The sequence below is a fragment of the Carcharodon carcharias genome, chromosome 9 (assembly GCF_017639515.1).
Source record: "Carcharodon carcharias isolate sCarCar2 chromosome 9, sCarCar2.pri, whole genome shotgun sequence".
In the NCBI taxonomy this organism is placed as follows: Eukaryota; Metazoa; Chordata; class Chondrichthyes; order Lamniformes; family Lamnidae; genus Carcharodon; species Carcharodon carcharias.
Window position 1 is genome coordinate 108377787 of NC_054475.1, and position 22664 is coordinate 108400450.

A 22664-nucleotide genomic window follows, 5' to 3' on the forward strand; every position below is an offset into this window, starting at 1 on the left:
AGGCTTTAAGCAGACACCAGGCAAAGTACATTTAACCTTACAAATTCAAATTGAAGTCCTTTGCAATTTGGTTCCTTTGCAGACACAGTTGCAGGGCTTACAGGCTGCTCAAATCTTAGATGACTCTGACCTGCACATACAAAACTCTTTTCTGTTTACACCTAGTCTTCCCTTTGAATGTAAATTCTCATTGCATCACTAGGTCTTTGAACTCCACCTCTTCTAACAATAAAACCTCTTTCATAGCATCATTTTATTAGTAACATGAGCACATTGCTTGGTGTCTCCTAGCTAGGAGCAAAATTTTACTCCCTTCTTTTGAATGGTTTATTCAACAAATGCAAATGTACTCTTTACCTTCTAGCCTTCCATTTAACCAATTAACGTCTCAAACTACTATAAATCAAAGCACCCAGACTAGCTGGCTTTAATCCAATTAAGCCACACACAGACACAGCCACAGACCTTACTACAAATCCAGTTTAGAAATAATTTCCAATAACAATATACACATTAATATCTCTGAATGACAATTCCAAGGGCAGTATAGATAAAGTAAACATAAATGAACATAAAATCACCTGTGACCTGTCCATTTTGTGCTCATGGTGCATTTAACTTATGTTTGCGAGTGCTACGTCTTGGACCCCCCGCTGCCCTTATTCTTGTGCCCATAAAGTCTATTCCCAGTCTCTTCTGAGCTCCTACATATCCCTGACCTTCTATTTTGCTCCACCTCCTCCAACCCCTCTCTTAAAAAGTATAAAATTCATCACATTTCTACCTCTCTTCAGCTCTGAAGAAGTCATATGAACTTAAAACATTAACTCTTTTCTCTTTCCACAGATGCTGCCAGACCTGCTGAGTTATTACAGCATTTTCTGATTTTATTTCAGATTTCCAGCATCTAAAGTATTTTGCTTTTATTCATGTAACCAAAGTTTGATTCAAGTTTAGGATAATTTCTCTACATTCTCTACTTAAATGCCTTGGGATGATTTATTACATTATAGGAGTTATACAAATATGTTGTTGCTGTTCTACCTCTCTAGAAATAAGTTCCAGTGTTTCATTTGCTTTTATTGTAACCATATTGACCTGTGATGCAAGTTTAGTGATTTGTGCATTTGTACTCCCATATCTCTTTTCTACTCTACTCTATTTTTTAAGTAAAATGAGACCTCCTTATGTTTTCACTTACCAAAATGCAACACCTCACACTTATCTATGTTGAAATACTTCTGCCAATCATTTGAAAACGTTACACATTTATTATTGTTTTCTTGCAATTTATGGCCCAGCTCAGGGTTGACTATCTGTCCATTTTAGTGTTGATTGCAAATTATACCTTCTTCTTTGTTTAAAGGCATCCTCTTTGGCTAAAACATTGGTTACTCTTTGGGCAGAATTTTCCATGCCTGCTGGCAGCGGGTGTGATAGTTGGCGGGCACAGACAAAATGGTGCGATCTGGTTAATGTTGGTGGGAAGGCAAGTCACAATTGACCGATTTCAATGTAATACATCAGCACCTCATAAAAAGGCCATCCCGCCAGGCTCTGTACCCCTGCCGGGTCATCTGTCCACATCGGCGGGAAAGTATGTCAATGTGTTTCACAACGGCACATAGGCGGCATGCATTTGTGACCTTCACTTTGGGGGAACTGAGGTGAGTGTACAGAATCGTTGTCCACAGCTCACCAGGGTTGCCTGTTGCTTTGCAAGCTTCAGGGGCACCTGGGGGGCCGGGGTGAAGGGCCGCACTGCCATAGAGGTGACTGTTTCTGGGGGGAGGGGGGTGGCGATGTGGGGGGTTGTGTCTGGCCTGGTCCCAGGGGTAACTGTACTCAGGGTGAGAGTGTCCGGGACTAACTACTGCCTTGGCGTTGGATCCTGCGCACAAGCAATCGAGCTGGGGGTCAGGGTAGGCAAGGGAAGTGGTCATGCAGTAGGGACAGCTGTATAAACTGACCATGCCTCTGCAACTGAGACAGTTCAGGCCACAGCCATAATGATATGATTGGGGTCGGGCTCCTAGCCTGCCCACCCATGCAAGCAATGCCGAGGCAGCGATGTGCTTCCAAACCCTCTAAACCTTGCCCCCCACTACCTCAGCCCAGGCTGCGAGTCTGTGACCACTTTACTGGACCGCAGAGCAGGTGGACTGCACAGAGTGTACAATCTCCTTGCCAACACTAGCCATGTAGCAGTCACTGCTGGAGGTGCTCATAGCCCCTTGCAATCTCAGCATCCTGGTTTGGACCAGTGTCCCCCATGTCGCAGGTTGACAGGGCAGCCATGCAGCGCACTCATCTCTGGCTATCTGCGGGGTGACCAGCACTCTTCTGGAAACATTAAGGGGTGGTCACATAGGACCAGGAAAGGTGCTAATTACAGCCATGATAACCACGTTTCTCTCTCTGTTTCATGCTGCAGGAAGACCACATCAGGATCATGGATCCTGGTAACCTAGCTGTATGCCTGATGGTCTGCAGAGACCATAGGAGACAGAGGAGAGAGTGACTGAGGCACCTAGCCATGCAAAGGCAGGAGCAGCAACCTCAGGAAAAAGGGGCAGCAGGGGCTCCCACACACGCTGCCCAGGAGCGACAGCGAGCTGTGTCTGGTTGGTGCCTAACAACACCCAGGGTCTATAGACACCGCCTGCCATTCCTGCAGATGACTGAGAATCAGTGCCGCCGATGACTGCGCATGTCTAGGGACCTGGTGGCTCACATCTGCCACTTAATGCAGGACTTGGCACCAAGGGGACATGGAGAGCATCCACTGCCTGTAGCTGTGAAAGTGACTGTGGTGCTCCATTTCTATGCTAGCAGCTCCTTTCAGGGCTGCACAGGTGACATCTGTCAGATCTCACAAGCTACTCCACAAATGCATCCATGAGGTCACGGATGCCATCTTCTCAATGTAACTTTGTGCATTTTGCCTGGGACCAGGACAGCCAGGATGCAAGGGCCATTGGATTGGTCCAGATCTTGGGATTTCCACAGGTGCAGGGTGCGATTGATTGCAATCTTGTGGTGCCCAGGTCTCCATCACTACATCCTGTGGACTTTGTCAACCGCAAGGGCTTCCACTCACTAAAAGTGTAGCTGGTAGGTGACCACTAGAAGCACATCCTGCAGGTGTGCACATGGTTTCCAAGGATTGTGCAGAAAGCCTACATCCTCAGTTGCTCGCAGATCCTTGCAGTCTTCCATGGTCCACAAAAGCTGCAGGTATGGCTTCTCAGGGACAAGAGCAACTAATGATACCTGTGCAGTGGCCTCAGGCTACAGCAGATTGACGCTATAATGAAGCTCATTGCGGCAGCTCACAACTTGTTGGAGCAGACCATCGGGATGCTGAAGATGCAGTTCTGGTGCCTGGACCAGTCTGGCAGTGCTCTGCAATATAGTCCACAGAAGGTGTTACGCATCATCGTCATCTGCTGCGCCCTTTACAACTTGGCGCTCCAACGGGGAGACGAGCTGGCTGAGGAGGAGAAGGGGGTGCTGGAGGTCTCCTCGGACGAGGAGGACGGCAGTGGGGTGAGGGTGAGGAGGTCCTTGGTAGCGATGATGACAGGGATAAGGGTCTCACACTGGCTAGATGAGGCAGGTGCACTCGGGAGGCCCTCACATCTGCCAGATTTGTGGAGGATGATGATGACATGCAGTGAGGTGGACCCATAGATCATCACATCACAGTTGTGAATGTTTAACTCCAGTCTGGTTTAAGGTAGTGCAAGTACCCTCTGTGAGAATGCTCCTGTCATGGAAATGCAGTGGAGGTCCTAATAGTCACTTGATCACAGGAGGATGATGACAACATGCAGTGAGGACACTCCATAGACCTTCATATAACCTCTGAGAATGTCTGACTCCTGTCTGGCCCAGGACAGCTTGCTTGCGCTCCACAATCAGGGCCATCTCACAGAGACGCATCCGATGCTGTGTCTGCTTTCACCACCTCAGCACTTCAGGAGCTGGTGCACAGCATCACTGGCCGCAGATGCTGGTGTGATGGGGGCCAGCCCCACCTTAAATGTCCTGAGAGCAGACAGAGAGAATGCAAGAGCTATGTGGCGCCTGCTCACTACATTCTGGCAGCAATGACAAGCACCGCCAAGGTGCAGGTATCAGTAATGTTTCCAGGGAGTGTGAGGCTGGACGATCACTGTGGTCTGAAGGCTGCACAGAGCACAGGGAAGAGGCCCTGGACTGAGACATCTGCCTTTTATCTTGTGCAGAAAGGTTTCACATCTGAGTGACAAGAACACTGCTCATCAGAACAAGGAGCCACAGCCAGGGAGATATTCTTAGGAGTTTATTGACAATAGTGAACAGTATGTACAAGTGATCGACACCCATGTCCAGGCTATGCAACTATGTTTCCTTAACTGCCCTAATCCTAACGCTATGTCTTGGTTCTCCCCAGACATCCACAGCAGAGATGGAGGCATTCTGCTGACTCCGACGCCCTGTCTGCTTTCAGGCAGTGAAACCTTCGTCAACCTGTGAAGACAGAGCTGCAGAGATCACTGGAAGTCACCTGGGTGGATGACCCTGGGGTGTGCACTTGCTGATCCCCCTCCCTATGGGGGCCCCCTGGCTGACTCCATGAGGAGAAGGGGTAGCTGGGGTGAGGTCAAGCTGCCCAACACCCCTCTCGCGTACACACTATTGGAGGCCAACTATGGCATCAGTGATGGAGTTGAGCCCACGCAGCAGTGCAGGAGCGACGTCCTGGACAAGGTCTCTATGGCAGCTGCCATCCAACCAGTGTTCCATTGTTGACCTCAGTGCATTGCAATGCTGGTGCTATCACCTCAGCCTGAAGACAGATGGACACCTCCATCATGCCTTGCAATGGGGGGTGCAGCAGAGATCCCTTCCTGATGTTCCTGAGCTTGCCTTTGCAGCTCAGCAATTGTGACATGAGCGAGTCCAGAGACTCGTCATCTGACTTGGACTCGACAGGTTCTTGGCCTCCAGCAGTCCTCTGAATGCCGGGGACCTGGGAAGTCCCTGCCACTGCCTGCTGTGGATCAGACTGTGCACTGTGCTCACCAGTATGTCATGCTATGCCTATTCTAGAGCTAGGTCCCACCGAGGTGTGTTTCTCTGCGCTGGTGGAGGATGTGGGTGAGTGCTGTGACGGGACTTCAAGGAGGATGGCTTTGGGTTCCTCTTTGGGGGTTTCTTCGGGGCTTGATTGGAGGCCCTGGGTCGTGGACTCTCTCAGCTGTTTGGCAGATGTGCCTGCGAAAACAAAGGGTGATATTAGTGCATGGCAGTGGCCTGTGAAAGAGGACACATCATTCACGGTATGGTTGCCTGATGGGCGTTGCGCTGCTGGATCTTTAGTTAGTAGAGCAGCACTGACCTCACTGTCATTACAGAAATGGTCCAGATCCTCAATGGACAGCTGGATGGCTTTGTTTTCAAAGTCCATGAAGACCATGATTTTGGGCATTCAGCCACGGGTCTGCAACCTCCCTCTCTTGTTGTGTGCCAGCTTGTCCTGAATGGATAGAGATGGAGAAAATGTAAGCATGATGTCTGCTGAGCCAGATGATAATGTCTGGCCTATGCAGGTGGTGAATCGTCCCATGAATGGGCTGAGGACAATGATGGTGTGTGTAAGAGAGTGAATGGTGATGTCCCTTGAACTGACAGTGAGTGAGAGCCCTGTGGATGTGAGATGGATTTGCGAGCGTGGCAGCTGAGAGTCATAAAAAGAGTGACTTACCCTGGCGGAACAGAGGAAACCATTCATCCTCTTGCGGCACTGGGTGGCTGTCCTCTTCTGAAGGGCATTGCCGCTGACCACTGCAACCACCACCTCCCAAGCCAGAATGGTCACATTGCTGCCCATCCTGCTGCCAGACCTGGGTGTATAGGAAATCCAGGTGGGCCTCCATAGCACCCAGCAGTCGCTTGAGGGACACATTATTAAACTGGGGGCTGTGGTCTTTTGTCCATGGCTGGCCCTGTCTCCCAGGCACTGGTGGTGAGCTGGTAGCGATGAGCGGTGTGCTGGTGGCTGCCTTTCAACCATGGCAGCCACTGTAATGCAACGGAGAGATGATGGCAGAAGGGCCAATGAGAGTCCGCCCACCATGGAAACAGTGTGTTTCCCAAGAATGCATAAATAATAAGGACAATAATTGGGACAATACGGCGTGAAATCCCGCCATCGTGGCCAACGGGTAAAACATAATTTTACCCGCCTACTACTGCACTTAGTGGAAATTTAGGAAAATTCGGCCCTTTCTTAAAGTTTTGGCCTGGATTTTGCAATAATATTAGCGTTCACCATCATTACGCCTCTGAAACTGAAGCAAGTTTCAGAGGACACACATTCACAGTTAAATGTGGAAATCCAGAATTTGCTTTCAGCGATTCTATGCTTCTCTACGGGGTGTACTGCTTAAGACCCCCAGACTGCAATCAATTCAAAATTGCTGAACTGACAAGATCTTTCTCTTTTATTCTTTTAGTCTTGCTATTAGTCTTGCTGTTAAAAACCTTTAAAAAGCTGCCTTGAATGAATGAGATACAACTGAATTTTTAACAGTGTATTAAGTACATAGTAACTACTGAAAAACCTCACTGACCTTAAAAAGCCAATTTTATATTTGTGGAATGTCAAATCTCTCCCTTGTGATTTAAAAAAAGTTCAATATATATATAGATATATTTACATTTTTTTAAAGGTTTGTTTGTGGTTTTTCAGCTTTTGTCTTAATCCCATGTATTTGGCCTAATTATTTATTTTTGCTTTATGTATAACTGTCATTAAAAGTGAAGGATAAATAGTGCATTTTACTTCCTGGTTTGCTTCCTGTGAGAATGATTCAATTTGATTGGTTGCTTACCTTGATGCTATCACTGTTCCTTGAAGCCTGGGGATCCCCTATGCTTGGCGCCAGGTTCAAGCTGGCATGGGGAAAGGGGAAGCCTATAGCACAGGGATCAATACATCTTTATAGACAACTTTCTTTGAGCTCAGTGGTGAGTGCAGTCACTTTGCCACTGACTGGGAAATTTGGGCCTTTCCCTTTTGGCTGAGTATCCATTTTTTCCTTTACGTTTCTATGAAGTGCCATGATTAAAAGCACTACTTACATTCAGGTTGTTGTTGATGTTGTTGAAAATACTTCTTCTCTTCACAAATGATTTGGACTTTTTTTATAGTATAGCTATGATGTCATTATAACCCTCAAGATCAACATACAATTCAAACCATATTAAATAAGCATTATTATGAACATGTTTATATCCAATTAAACATGATGAAAGGCAAATACAATCATTTTTACAGAATTGATTAATCCTTCCACGCGAGTTGCTCTTCAGGTAACATAATTTTTGCACACATCAGTTCCTAGAGCAGGCTGTTCCAGGTTCTCTTTATCAGCTTCTAATGCCCATATTTATTCCTCACTGATCTGTAATTGCAGATCTCTTTGCATTGTTAAATTATGCAACATATTGTACACCACAATTAATTGATGTTTATTTTTACTGAATTGTACAATAAGGCACATCAGATTAGTGTAAACATATCATATGCATACTCATAACTGATTTTGTGTTTTAATGCACTTAGTTATGTTGATGCTTTTTTCATTCTGTTGATTCTGCAAGTGCCACCCTTACATATAAATTATCAATAATGAAAGAATCATTCATGGAGCTGGGGAATTAAAGAATATTATGATATTCTATACATGACAGATTACTTGCATGTCAAGGAAACAAAATCTCTCATTTGAATGTAGACCATGGAATAATGAAAGGATACCCACATGTTCATGTATATGATCTTGAATGTACCCTAAAATATTTGAAAACTCCATTACCTAAATTCTGTTGTTGAAACAGAATTAAAACCCTAAACCGGGGAGGAGATGATCCAATTGGATGGGTTGTTCGGCAGTTTTTGTGTGCTTAAGGAGTGCATCCTCCCGCCAAGAGTTATCACAGAAAGGGCAAACCCATCAACAAACCCAGATATAGCACAGCAATGATGTAAATGAAAAACAAAAAAATGACAGATGCTGAAAATCTGAAATAAAAGGAGAGAATCCTGGAAATGCTCAGCAGGCCTGGTAAGATCTGTGAAAGGGACGAACATTACTGGGTGCTTCCTCCATTTTCTGTTTTTGTTGTAGCATGTTTTCAATGCATCATGTGGTAATTGCCATCATGCTGTAAGTGAGGTGCAAACAAATGGGAGAGTCAGGAAAGTCTGATCATTAGTGATTTCTATTAAGGGAATTTTCCTTACCAAAATAAATAGCATCATATAATGGTCTGTCTAATACCACATTGTAGAAACCTATCCATCAAAGGAAACAATCCATAAGAAATATTGCACAATCCTGTGCATTACCAATACAAGGTCCCATTAAATCACCAGATATGCCATAAAAGTATCTGCCTTGCTTTTCTGCCACACCAGTTATAGTTTCCACTATTGAAATTTAATTGGCCAGATTTCCAACACCCAGAAGAATTCCAAGTCCCGACCCTATGCCTGAGCTGTGCCACTATCACAATGCTACTTTTTTTAAATTTAAAAGGTCTGATTGGCCAGGAGACAAACTCAGCGTCCAATTAGAAAAGCCAAGCATCTCAAATAGGCCACAGTTGCCAGACGCCAGTGGCAAAGGCAAATGGCAGCCATGGTGGAGACTGCTGGTCCTTTGCCGATCAGAGCAGGCGGCTCAGGAGAAGGCCAGAAGCCAGAAAATGGAGAAAAGTGCCCACTCAAACAAAGGTACAGCACTGGACCCATCTCCAGTTGGTCCATCATACTTCCATCTTTAGCAATCAATAAAATTTCAAATATTTCAGCAATGAATCCAAGAGCTGGGCATTAATGCGCACCAGACTATTTTTGAAATAACTGAAATAAAGATTAAAAATTGCATTCCCGACCACACATGCCCCTTAACAAGGGGCCTATTAGCCCAGCAATTGGTGGCAAGCAGGTTGCCTGCTTCCCCCCAACACCAGCCTTTGAAAATTTGAAACTGTCTCGGAGGCGTCAGGAACCTGTGATGAACTCTGTGACTTTGATTTTCAAAGCCCATCCCATGTCCCGACTCTGTGGGCATTTGAAACACAGTCCAATATCTCTCTATCTTTAAGCAGAATTGGTGGGGGTTGGTTAGTTCAGTTTGCTCGAGTCTAGTACAGTGTTATGACACAGTAGATGGTAAATGCCAGTCTGTTCAAATCCCAGAGGGAAACTTGAAACAACTGTCACAATGGTGTGCATTAACGCATTTGCATAAATTTCGAGGTGGGTGCCTTAAATTCTGTAATAATAAGACCACCAATTCTTATACATTTTAATATAACTAAATTAAGCATTTATCAAGAAGAGAAATTATATATCCAGGGAGACCTAGGGTAATGCTCTGGGGACCCGGGTTTAAATCTCACTCCAGCAGATGGGGAAATTTGAATTCAATAAAAATAATCTGGAATTAAAAAGAGCCTGATAATGACCATGAAACCATTGTCAATTGTTGTAAAAACCCATCTGGTTCACTAATGTCCATTAGGGAATGAAATCTGCCACCCTTACCTGGTCTGGCCTACCTGTGACTCTAGACCCATAGCAATGTGGTTGACTCTTAATGCCCTCTGAACAAGGGCAACTAGGGATAGGCAATAAATGCTGACACAGCCAGTGATGCCCAGATCCCATGAACGAATTAATAAAAAAAATAAATACATACATATATCTACAAATTACTACTAAGATAACTTCTAAATCCTCTACTCAATCTAACTCCCAGTAACACTTCCATTAAGGCAACAGTAAAACACATAGATTTTAAAAGACCCAGGCAAAGAAACATGATACCCTGAACAAGTCAACATCCAAATGAGTTTTCTTTTGAAGACAGCAGATTGAAACATAGATGCTGAAGGCTTTTCACACACTTGTAAGATCTTAAAATGCCTTCCCCTACACACAGCCCTTGCTTCTTCTTTATATATATCTTTCTCTTTGAATGCAAATACCCATTGTTCCACTCTGTCTTGGGACTTTATCTCCCTGATAATAAAACCAGTTATTTTAAGTTTTACCAGTAATCTTTGGGAAAAAAAAACTGTTTCTAAACTTCACCTGGCTAGGTGACAATTTCACCCCTCCTTTGAAATTAATCTAGTCTGGTTCATTTCAAAATGCAAATTCCCGTGACACCTATGTTTCTAAACTTCCTGATGTTTATCTAATTAACATTTCAAACCTAACCTCTCTTCTTAAATCAAGCACCTAGACTAGTTGCCTCTAATTGAGTTAAATCTCTCACATACACAGACGCATAGGACTGCATCTTCCGATCAGTGAGCTTGCATCCCAACGTCACCCCACGTCATTTAGATTTTCAGTTTGGCGGGCATGCAGCTGACTCAGCTGCGCATCCGCCGCACTGTCAACAGCCACTTAAGGCCTTTGAAAAATGAATTAAGCCAGTTAATGGACCTGCCCGTCCAATCTTAAGGTTGACGGGCAGGCCAGAAACCCAGGCGGGCTTCTGAAAAAACATGAAACCTCATTCAAGGGTGGGGTGAGGTCTCATGAGGAATTTAAAAATTTCGGAATATTTTATAACAAAAGTTAAGGACATGTCTAAACTCATGTGACAGTAAAATTATTTCTATTATTTAAACTGCTTTTCACATGTAAGCCGATCTCCCTGAGGCAGCACTTTGCCTCAGGGAGATCTGTGCGCTCTTTCACACGTATGTGTGAAAGAGCGCATTCCCAGATGAGGGAATCCACCCCTCCCTGCCTGCAAAGGGAGCGCACAGCGCATCCAAGCGGACGTCATGCTGGACGAGCCTTAATTGGCCTGTTCACATAAAATGGCGGCACACCCCTGACCTGGGGTGCCAATCGGGAACCCGCCCACCCATGCCTGCTCTTGGATACCCCCCGCCCAACGGGGGGAAAATGTTGTCCATAGGCACTTCCCACTATTATTCTATTTTACAATAAATTCTAATAATATTATGAGAATTATTATATGTACTTGACATTCCACTCTATATTGAAAAATGAACAATTTAAAAAGACAGCTTCATTTTATTAACCCATCTTATACTATCTCCTATATTTATCAATATGCTTACACTATTACATATCCAGATGCATGCATTCACATAACATTACATATACAAATCCTTTACATCAACAGAAATCATTCCAGTTCAGAGTCCATCCAGATTTTTAAATGTCCAATTTTCCCCTTAAGCTTCAAACTCTTGATAAAGAATCTGCAATCAGATTCTCTCATCCAGCGACATATATAATCTATAGATTAAATGATTACGGTAATAAATTCCATCTGAATAGCTTTGCACCTCTATCTCAAAATTTGTCTAGAAACCTTAAAGGATTGTGGTCTGCATAAATAATTGTTTCTGATGAATTGTTTGCCACATAGATTTCAAAATGCCTCAATGCTAACACCAAGCCCAATGTCTCCTATTTGATCATGGAATATCTTCTCTGTTGTGCATTCAACTTCTGTGAAAAATACCCTATTTGTTTTTCCATCCCAATGTCATCATCTTGTAACAGTACGGCCCCAGTGCCTACATCACTTGCTTCAATGGCCAACTTAAAGCGCTTGGTGTAATTAGGTACTGTCAAAACTGGTGTCATAGTTAATACAGTTTTCTAATTGTCAAATATATCCTGACACTCTTGTGCCCATTGAAACTTCTTGTTCTTTTAGTAGTTCAGTCAGTAGAGCAACCACACTGCTATTTGTTTTCATAAATTTCTGGTAAAACCCACACATGTCCAGAAATCTCAAAACTTTTCATTTTGTTGTAACCACTGGGAAATCCACGATAGTTTTGACTTTCACATTTCTCGGAGCCACTTACCATTTCCAAAGGTATGTCCTAGATATGTAACTTGTGCTTTGGCAAATTCACTTTTAGCCAAGTTTGTCACCAAATTAGCTTCTTGTAATTGAGTAAATAATTCTTCCAGATGTTGTAAATGCTCCTCCAATGTAGGACTGAAAACTATCAAGTCATCAATATGAACAGCACAGTTTCTTAGACTTGCAATTACTTTGTTCGTCAGCCTTTGAAATGTCACAAGTGCATTCTTCAAGCCAAATGGCATGATGACATGTCCATTTGGCATCACAAAAACTAATAGCTCCTTTGCTCTCTTCGATAACGGCACTTGCCATTATCCTTTTAGCAAGTCCATCTTTGTGATAAATTTTGATTGTTCCACATTCCCAATACAATTCTCAAACCATGGTATAGAATATGAATCCCCTTCTGTCAATGCATTCACATTTTGATAGTCCACACACAATCTTTGTGTTCCATCCAGCTTTGGTACCAGCACAATCGGCAAATTCCAATTACTGCAGCTAGAATCAGTGATATCATTTTGAAACATGAATTCAATTTCTTTCTGTGATGACTTTGCTGGATTTAATCTATAAGGTTGTTGCCTTACTGAAGATGCAACTTCTATAGACACACACCTTGTTTAGCTAAATCTGTCCTCCCCAACTTATTTGCATAAATAGCTTTGTGTGACTGCAGTAGCTTTTCCAAACTACTTTGACACTTGTGTGGAAGGTAACTCAATATTATATTTAAATTTTCAAGTACCCCCTCATCATCCAATTTGATTAGAGGAAAATCAATTTCAGAATCCTGCATTTCTACATTTCTCTTTATCTACTACCCTTAACATGTCCTTTTGTTCCTCTTCCCTGTCAAAGTACTTTTGAAGCATATTTACATGACACACCCTCTGCTTTTTTCTTCTGTCTGGAATATTTATTATATAATTTACTTCACTTAATTTCATTTCAATCCTGTAAGGCCAATTAAACCTTTCCTTTAATAAGTCACCCAGTACTGGTGACAGAGCTAGCACTTTCTCTCCATCAACAAAATTCTGAGCTGTAGCCTTCCTGCTTTCACTTTCATCATTTGCTATGATATCTTTAGATGTTCTCTAGCCAGCTCGCATGCTCTGTCTAATCTCTCTTTGAAGTTTGATACATAATCCAGGAGAATAGTTTCTGAATTTCAACCCACCAATTTCTCATAAATTAATTTCAATGGTCCCCTTACCTCATGACCATAAACTAGTTAAAATGGACTAAAACCAGCCAATGTGTTAGGAATATCCTGAAAAGCAAATAACAAGAATGGAATTCCTCCATCCCAATCCTGTGAATAAATCTGACTGTATGGTCTCATCACAGTTTTTAGAGTTTGATGCCATCTTTCCAAAACTCCTTATGATTCAGAATGAAAAGCTATTGCCTGAAATTGTTTTATCCCCAAACTGTTCATTACTTCCTTAGATAGCTGTGACATTAAATTTGAACCCTGATCTGATTGTATTTCCTTAAGTAAACCATGGGCGGAATTTTCCCAAAATTGCACTAAGTGCAGTAGTGGATGGGTAAAATGGAGTCCTACTCGTGGACCAAAATGGTGGGTTTTCATACTGTATGGTTGAGAGCCCACCTCATTACTTATTCACTTCTGCGAAACATGCTGTTTCCATGGCTGGAGAGCTCTCATTTGCCCACCCACCATCATCCCCGCTGTTGCATCACATTGGTCGCCATCATTAAAAGGCAGTTGCCAGCTAAGCGTTCATTGCCACCAGCTCACCACCGCTGCCTGGGAGACATGGCCAGCAAAGGAAAAAAGACTGCAGCCCGCTTCAACGACAGGTCCCTTCTGCGACTGCTGGATGCTGGGGAGGCCCGCCGGGATGTGCTCTACCCCTGCTCTGGCTACAGGGTGGGCAGCAATGTCACCAGCCCAGCTTGGGAGGAGGTGGCAGCAGTGTTAAACACAAACACCCTGCAGAGGAGGACAGCCACCCAGTGCCGCAAAAGGGTGAATGATCTCTTCCGTTCCAACAGGGTAAGTCACTCTTTTCATCACTCCCAACTCACACACTCACAAACCCATCACACATCCGCAGGGCCCTCGCTCACTGCTAGTGGACATCACCATTTATTCTTTCACACACTCTCATTGTCCTCATCCTGTCCATGGGATCACTCACCACTCCCACAGGCCAGGCATACTTATCATCTGGCCTGGCAAGCATCCTGATACAGTCTCCCCATTTCTATCCATACAGGACAAACTGGCAAACAACAGGAGGGAAAGGTTACAGACGGGTGGAGGGATGCTGGAGATGAAAGTCCTGACGGAAATTGAAAACAAATCCATCCAGCTGGCTGGCAATGACCAGGACTGGTCCTGTGCTGACAGTGAGGTCAGCGCTACTCTACCAAGTGAGGATCCAACAGTGCAACATCCATTAGACAGCCATGCTGAGGGTGATGTGTCCTCTTTCACAGGCCACTGCCATGCACTAAGTACTTCCCCTTGCTTTCACAGGCACGTCTGCCAAACAGCCAACAGAGTCCATAACCCAGGGCCTCTAATCAAGCCCCGTAGAAACCTTCAAGCATTCAATATGATCATGACCAATTCTCTATCTCAATGCATTACTCCCTCTTTATCTCCATACCCCTTGATGCCCCTAATATCCAAAAAATTATCAATTTATTTCTTGAGTATACTCAGTAACCCAGTCTCCACAGCCTTCTTGGTAGAGAAGTCCACAGGTTGACCACCCTCTGAGTGAAGAAATCTTTCTTCATCTCAGTCCTAAATGGCCTGTCCCATATCCTGAGGCTGTGGCCCCTGGTTCAAGGCTCCCCAACCAGGGGAAACATCCTCCCTGCATCTAGTCTGTCTAGCCCTGTTAGAATTTTATACATTTCAATCAGATCCACTCTCATTCTTCTAAACTCTGGTGAATACAGACCCAGTCAAACCAATCTCTCCTCATATGACAGTCCTGTCATCCCTGGTATCAGCCTAGTGAACCTTCACAACACTCCCTCTATGGCAAGTATGTCCTTTCTTAGGTAGGGAGACCAAAATTGCCCACAATACTCCTGGTGTGGTCTTACCAAGGCCCTGTATGATTGCAGAAGGACATCCCTACTTCTGAACTCAAATCCTCTTGCAATGAAGGCCAACATACCATTTGCCTTCATAACCACTTACTGCACCTGCCTGTTTAATTTCATTGACTGGTGTACAAGGACACCCAGATCCCTTTGTACATCCGCATTTCCCAATATATCATCATTTAAATAATACTCTGCCTTTCTGTTTTTCACATCAAAGCATATAACTTCACATTTATCCATGTTATACTGCATCTGAAATGTGTTTGCCCACACGCACAACTTATCTAAATTGTCCTGAAGCCTCCTTGCATCCTCCTCACAATTCATAACCCCACCCAGTTTTGCGTCATCAGCAAACTTGGAAATATTGCATTTGGTTTCCTCATCCAAGTCATTTATATATATCATGAATAGCTGGGCCCAAGCGCTGATCCCTGCAGTACACCCTAGTCACTGCCTGCCATCTGGAAAAAGATTCGTGTAATCTCAATCTCTGTTTCCAGTCTGTCAACCAATTCTCAACCCATGCCAGTATATTACCCCCAATCCCATGCGCTTTAATTTTGTCCATTAGACTCTATATGCAACCTTATCAAAAACCTTCTTGAAATCCAAATACAACACATCCACTGGTTCTCCCTTATCTATTCTATTTGTTACATCCCCAAAAACTCCAGTAGATTAGTTAAGTATGATTTCCCTTTCATAAACCCATGCTGACTTTGTCTAATCCTGTTAATGCTTTCCAAGTGTTCTGTTACCATGTCTTTTATAACATACCCTAGCATTTTCCCCACAACTGATGTTAGATTAACTGGTTTGTAATTCTGTTTTTTCTCTCCCTCCTTTTTTTAAATAGTGGGGTTACATTTGCCACCCTCCAATCTGCAGGAGTGCTCCAGAGGTCTATAGAATTTTGGAGGATGACCACCAATGCATCCAATTTTTCTAGGGCCACTTCCGTTAGTGCCCTGAGATGTAGGTTATCAGGCCCAGGGGACTTTTCAGCCTTTAACCCCATTCATTTCTCTAGCACCACTTTTTTCACTAATACTGATTTTCTTCAATTCCCCCCTCTCACTAGAGCCTTGGTTCCCTAATATTTCTGTGAAATTATTTTTGTCCTCTCTGTGAAGACAGAACCAAAATATGTGTTCAAATCTTCTACCATTTCTTTGTTCCCCATTATAATTTCCCCCGGTTCTGACTGTAAGGGTCCTACGTTTGTCTTTGCTAATTTTTTCTCTTCGCATATCTATAGAAGCTTTTACAGTCAGTTTTTATGTTCCCTACAAGTTTACTCTCATACTCCATTTTCCCCTTCTAGATCAATCTATTTATCCACTTTAGCTGAATTCTAAACTGCTCCCAATCCTCAGGTTTGCTGCTTTTTCTAAAAATTTTATATGTTTCCTCTTTGGATCAAAAATTTTAACTTGTTTACCTACTCCACTCTATACACACGGATAGACTTTCCCTTCATATACAAAATCTTCAAACATATCTGCAATCGGCTCCTCTGAATTCTCTTGGGTAAATTATGAACATATTCTCGCTTCTTTACCTATCACTGATTCTTCCTGTTTTATCTGGACACAGACCATTGTTTTTTCCTGTGCCTGAACCTCAGAACCCACAGTACTCTTACTTCCTGTACTTTTCTGCACCCCTATAATTCCAACAGATTTTCTCTGCAATTTTCAGCACACTGACTTTGTGTGCCCAACTTTATCACAATAAAAACACCTCAATTTTCAAATGTCACTTCTACCCTTAGCACTTTCCTTTTTATTCTGAGAAAAAGCTTCCTGGAAATTTCCACCTACTCCTTCTCTTCCCTGACCACCCACCTTCCTTTCATCTTCCCACTTTCTATCCTTTTCTGATTTGAAAGGGTGATGAAAGAAAGGTTTAGCTCTACGACCTAACTCATAATCATCAGCTATCTCTGCTGCTGGTCTTATCATTTGAACCCTCTATTCCTCCACATGATGTTCTCACTACCAAAGGGGTTGAACCTTTAAATTCTTCCAAAAGAATTACTTCTCTAAGAGCTGCTTATGTTGTCGCTATTTTTAATACCCATATCCACCGTCAAAATGACTTTGTTTTACTCTTTAAAACTCAATATAAGTTTGCGCAGGCTGTTTTTTTTATATTCCTAAATTTCTGCCTGTATGCCTCAGGAACCAACTCATATGCACTCAAAATAGCCTTTTTTTTAACCACTTCATATTTCACCGACATTTCTTCTGACAGCGAAGCATATACCTCGTGCTCTACTCACCAACCTGGGTTGTAACAGCAATGTCCAACTTTCCTATGACCATTTCATCTGTTTAGCTGTCCTCACAAATGAAATAAAGACTGCTTCAACATATTTTTCTGCAAACTTTGGAAGAGCTTGTACAAATTTAAACATCTCCCCACTGGGCTTTAGTTAAAGGTTTGTTCCTCATCAGAACTTTCCTCAGAACCTGAGGTCTCTTTTTTAACTTCCAGATTTTTAAATGCCCTTTCCCTTTCCTTCTCTCTTTCCCTTGCCTATCTTTCTTTTTCCTTCTCTCTTGCCTGAATTCCAGTTCCAGCTTCCTTTCTTTCTCCTGCCTTTCCGCTTGCTCCCTTTGAAATGCATTTTCCTTTCCTGCTGCCTCTAGCTCAAGTTTTTTTTTTCATTTCCTTTGCTTGTTCAAGTTCAAGCTTCTTCATTTCTAACTGAAGTCTCACTACCTCCAGCTGTGACTCACTAGAGTCAGTTATCACTTCCAACTTTAAATGCTGTGTTATACCATCAATTATATCTGCTTTCTTAGCCCCTGCAGATAACCCCAGTTGTAATTTATCCGCCAATTCCAGTAACTTAGCTTTAGTTACCTTTTGTAAACCAGCCGAAGTGATAACTTCAACTCCCAAACAAGTCTGAGCAACTGCCAAAGCCATTTTGCAGTCTCACCACTACAAAAATAAACCTCACACCAATTCCTGAATTCAAAGTACTTCTTGTACTCATAACTTTAACATTCACCAACTCCAAAATAACCAAGGAATTTCAAATATATTTCTGGATGAGCCCCCAACTACATTATGACACAGCAGATGGTAAATGCCAAGCTGTACAAATCCCAGAGGGAAACTTGAAATAACTGTCACAACTTGTTTTGCAGTTTGTATAAATTTTGAGAAGGAGTCTTGGGATAGCATTTTATGTATGACGTGCGGGGGGCAGAGCCCACACGTCAGCACTTAAAATGTCAAGTGCTGACGTTGGGCGAGCACCCTGATGTCAGTGCCTGGCATTGCGATACTTAGCTGGGCGGGTGCGCTATGAAGCGCGACGCGCACCCACCGTTAATAAGGCCCTTAATTCAGCAATCAACGGTGATTTTGAGGAGCCCGTGTGATCTTCACCTCGGCGCATGGTCCCATCAGGCAGGTGGGTAACTGATTTTTTATCAAACCTCCTCCATAGGCGGGATATGTGGGCTCAGAGGGGTTGTTAATATTTTATCTGAAGTATTTATTGCAGAAAGTGTTTTAACCTTGCCTGTGTAATTGTTAGTAGTTCAGATTGATTTCCAATAGCTTTCTCTGTACTTTGAAGCTTCTGCTTACCAGTCTGCAGAGAGTAATCCTTATCGGGCCTGCAGCTTTCCGGAGGCCTCCATTTAGCTTGGGAATGGGTTCTGACATCTCCACTAGAAGCAGCTCCTATGAGGAGGTAGGGAGCGATAGAATAAGGAGGAGGCCAGGGATGGACACTCAGCCTCCAGGGGAGCCACCTTTGGGAGGCCAGGTGCAGACACAAGGGGCGCAGGGCCAAGAAGTTGTCCAAGGTGGAAGGGGCTGCAGAAGACGCCACTATCCTGCTGTCAGGGTATACAGGCGGTGAAGCAGTGGCCTCAATATGACTGAGGTGCAGTGCCGAAGGAGGCACCCGCTGTCAAGGGGGACAGTGAACTACATCTGTCAGATGATTGGCCCTGAGATCTCCTCTAACTGAGTGGGTGGACACTCCATGCCAGCAGCTCTGAAGGTCACAGCTGCCCTCCACTACTATGCATCTGGCTCTTTCCAGGGCTTGGTGGGCAATCTGTGTGGCGTCTCCCAATCAGCTGTCCAATCAGCTTGTGTCAAGCAGGTTACAGATGCTCTGTTCAGACGTGCATTGACCTTCACCCACTTCTGCTGTGACCAGGCAAGTCAGGCACAGTGAGCCAAAGGCTTTGTGGCCATTTCTGGCTTCCCCCGCGTGCAGGATGCAATAGACTGTACACATGTGGCAATCAAGGTGCCAGCAGGTGAGCCCAGTGCCTTTGTCAACAGAAAGAGATTCCACTCCATGAACGTGCAGATAGTGTGTGACCACATGATGCAGACTCTGCAAGTTTATGCAAGGTACCCAGGCAGCTCCCACAATGCCTACATCCTCAGACACTCCGAGGTGCCGGTGCTCTTTGGTGCTTCGGCTCGGCTGGATGGTTGGCTGGTGGGTGATAAGGGCTATTCCTTCAGAAGATGGCTCATGATGCCGCTCCGCCGTCCAAGAACAGAAGCTGAGGAGCAGTACAATAGGAGCCATGGCACCACAAGGGCTGTGGTGGACAGAGCCATCCGTCTTCTCAAGATGTGCTTCCGTTCCCTGGACCACTCAGGCAGTGCACTCCAATAGCCCCCAGATCACATCTCTGTGATAGTGGTAGCATGCTACGCCCTGCACAATCTTGTGCTGGAAAGGGGGGGAATGCAGTTGACGATGAAGACCTTGATGCACTGGATGAGGCTGCACATGATGAATCCAGCAGTGGCTCAGAGGATGAGGAAGCAAAGGGTGAAGATGAGGGGCAGCACGCTGACCCACTTTTACACCAAGGAGGCAGGAACACCTGGGACACTTTAATCTAATGAATCTTCAGTTAGCTCCACACACATGGATCTACAGGACCAGCATTGCCTGGCGCTTCTACATCTGGCACTTAGGTGCTGCATCTTCCACCTCATCTGCTGCAACTAAGGGTCTGTGCAGAAACATCAATGTCCACTCAGACACTCATGACATGTCTGTGAAACATACAAATGCAGCACAAAGTAAACACCCTCAGCCATGGTCAGAAAAGTGGACTTTATTGCCACCAAAATAAAACACAAATGTCGCTCTAACACACGTAATTATATTTTCCCTAAACTAGGGCCAACACAAAGTCACCAGTGAGAAACCTGTGGAGTGCCTAACGTGCCTTATGCTTACATTTGCGGATGCTATGTCTAGGTGCCACCCCATCGCTCAGAGTAGCTTGTGAGACAGCCTGCTGACTCTGCTGTCTTGTTGGCCTCGATAACCTTGGCGGCCGTCCTCCACAAGGACCCTGAGAGGGAGTGGCCAGTTCTAGAACTGGCACCTCCCCAGTTGTCGCAGCCTCACTGGATGCAACAGTCACCGACAGAGGGGCGGATGTGCAGCTGCCCTCATCCGGAGCGCCCTGAGAGGAGCTCGCAGAGATGACAGGCAGCTACTGCGCCGACGAGAGGTCACATTGGACCTCCCTGCTCACCGCAGACGGCTAGGCACTGAGCTGCTACACTTGGTGCCCAGAACATCTCCCACATTGCCAATGACCACCTGTGGCCATTAGCGCTGTGAGGGCTTGCAAGTCAGAGCGTAACACAATCAGAAGATTCTCAATTTGCTGGAAGCCCCTCTTCATGGCAGTCGCCAATCTCTCAATGGAGGAAGTCTGAAGCTCTGTCCTGAGGTTCATGCCATCACTGATACTCTGCCTGGATTCCTCCACCACAGAGCCCAAGTGAAGCACACCCTCATGCAACCCCCTGCCAGATACTCCCGTGTACCCTGCCGCTTGTCCTGCAGCGGCTGCATGGCTGACATCTCCAGAGGCTCAGCATTACTGTCAGACTCAGCATGTGCCTGGTCCCCTGCAGTCCTCCGGCTGCTAGCGCCATTGGTCCTCTCTGTCCGTGCCATCTCCTCCAGCGATTGTGAAGTGCCCTCTCCATTGTACCCCGGGACACTAGCCGACGTCATAATCCCCACCGATGTGGTAGTTGCTGCGCTGGTGCCTGGTTCACTGAAATGATGTGACACAAATTGCCCTCAGGTGTGGAGAGGGGGCTCTCGACTTGTTCTTGGCGGGCATGCGGTGGTGATGCTGAAATTAACAACAAGGACAGTGTATCAGTTAGCGTTCAGTCAGTAACACCTTTCATCCCTTTCCCCGCCAGTCTCATAACTTGCTCACCCTTCAAGAACCTAAGGAAATGAACATTGGTGGGGTGGTAAATAGCCAAGAGGAGGCTCAAACATTACATGCGCATACAGACAGGCTGGTCAGATGGCCTAAGGAATGCCACATGGAATGTTATGTGGATAAGTGTGTGGTTATGCACTTGGGCAAGACAAGCAAGGTACGGGAATACATGAGTAATGGTAGGACCATGGGAAGTCATGACAATTACAGGGACCTTGCTGGGCAGACCCACTAAGGTAACAGAACAGGAACATAAGGCGTTTAACAAGGTCAAAGCCAAACTTGCCTTTATTAGCTGAGGAATAGAATGTAGGAAAAGGAAGGTCATGTTGCAAGTGCAGAAAATGCTGTCGAGGCCACATCTACACTTCTGCGTTCAGTTATGACCTGCACTTCATGGGAGGGATGTCATTGGAGTGGGGAGAGTGCAGAGGTTCCTGACCTGGATGCATGCTGGCCTGGATAGTTGGAGTGATGAGGAAACATTGCAGACACTTGCAACATTTGCCATGGAGCACAGGAGATTGACAGGTCACATTATTGACCTTCATACCATTATGAGGGGCATAGAACAGGTGGACAGAAGGCAACCTTTCCTCTTAACTCAGGGATGACTAACGTGGTGGCATTTATTTAAGTTGAGTGCTATGAGGTTGACAGGCGTGGTACTGAGGACCTTTTGGACAGAGTAATGTGGAACGCACTGGCTGAAAGGGTGGTGGAGGCACAAACCCTCCTAAGATGCAATAAGCCTTTGGATGTTCAGCATCAATGCCATGGCATGTTAGATCATGGGGATAGTGGTCACAAATGGGATAAGGTGACTCTGGAAGATGCTAAAGATGTGCATTCTCAAGGGGCCGAGGGACCTTTATATATGACCCACACATCTGACTGTATCCGTCTGTGAATGAGCAGTGTTGCTGCATTAACGATTGCAGCAATCATCAGTGCTTTGGATGATGGGGAGACAGAGTGGATGGGACTGTGGCCCTCAAATACCTGGCCGCTGCATCCCAGCCTCTCTGACACCTGCTGGCCTGGCCGCCTGCCTCCTCCCCAGCTCCATGGCCTGCTCCTCATAGGTGGTGAGGTGCTGCAGCACGGCGTGCTGACCACAAGTCCACAGATGCTCCCAGCTATTGTTCTGTGTTTTTGCCTGCAGAACAGAGAACACCATTTCTTGGGGCTGATCGCTCATGCATTCTGTATGCACACGCCGCACCCCAACCACAGCGGCCCATCTGAGGCCTCCAGTGGCTCCTGTCCACGCTACTGGTGATCAGTCACCAGCAGATAATACGGCTGCCCCCAACCCCCTCCCCCAACGGTCACCTTGGACACATTCAGCGTCCATCACTTTGAATAACAC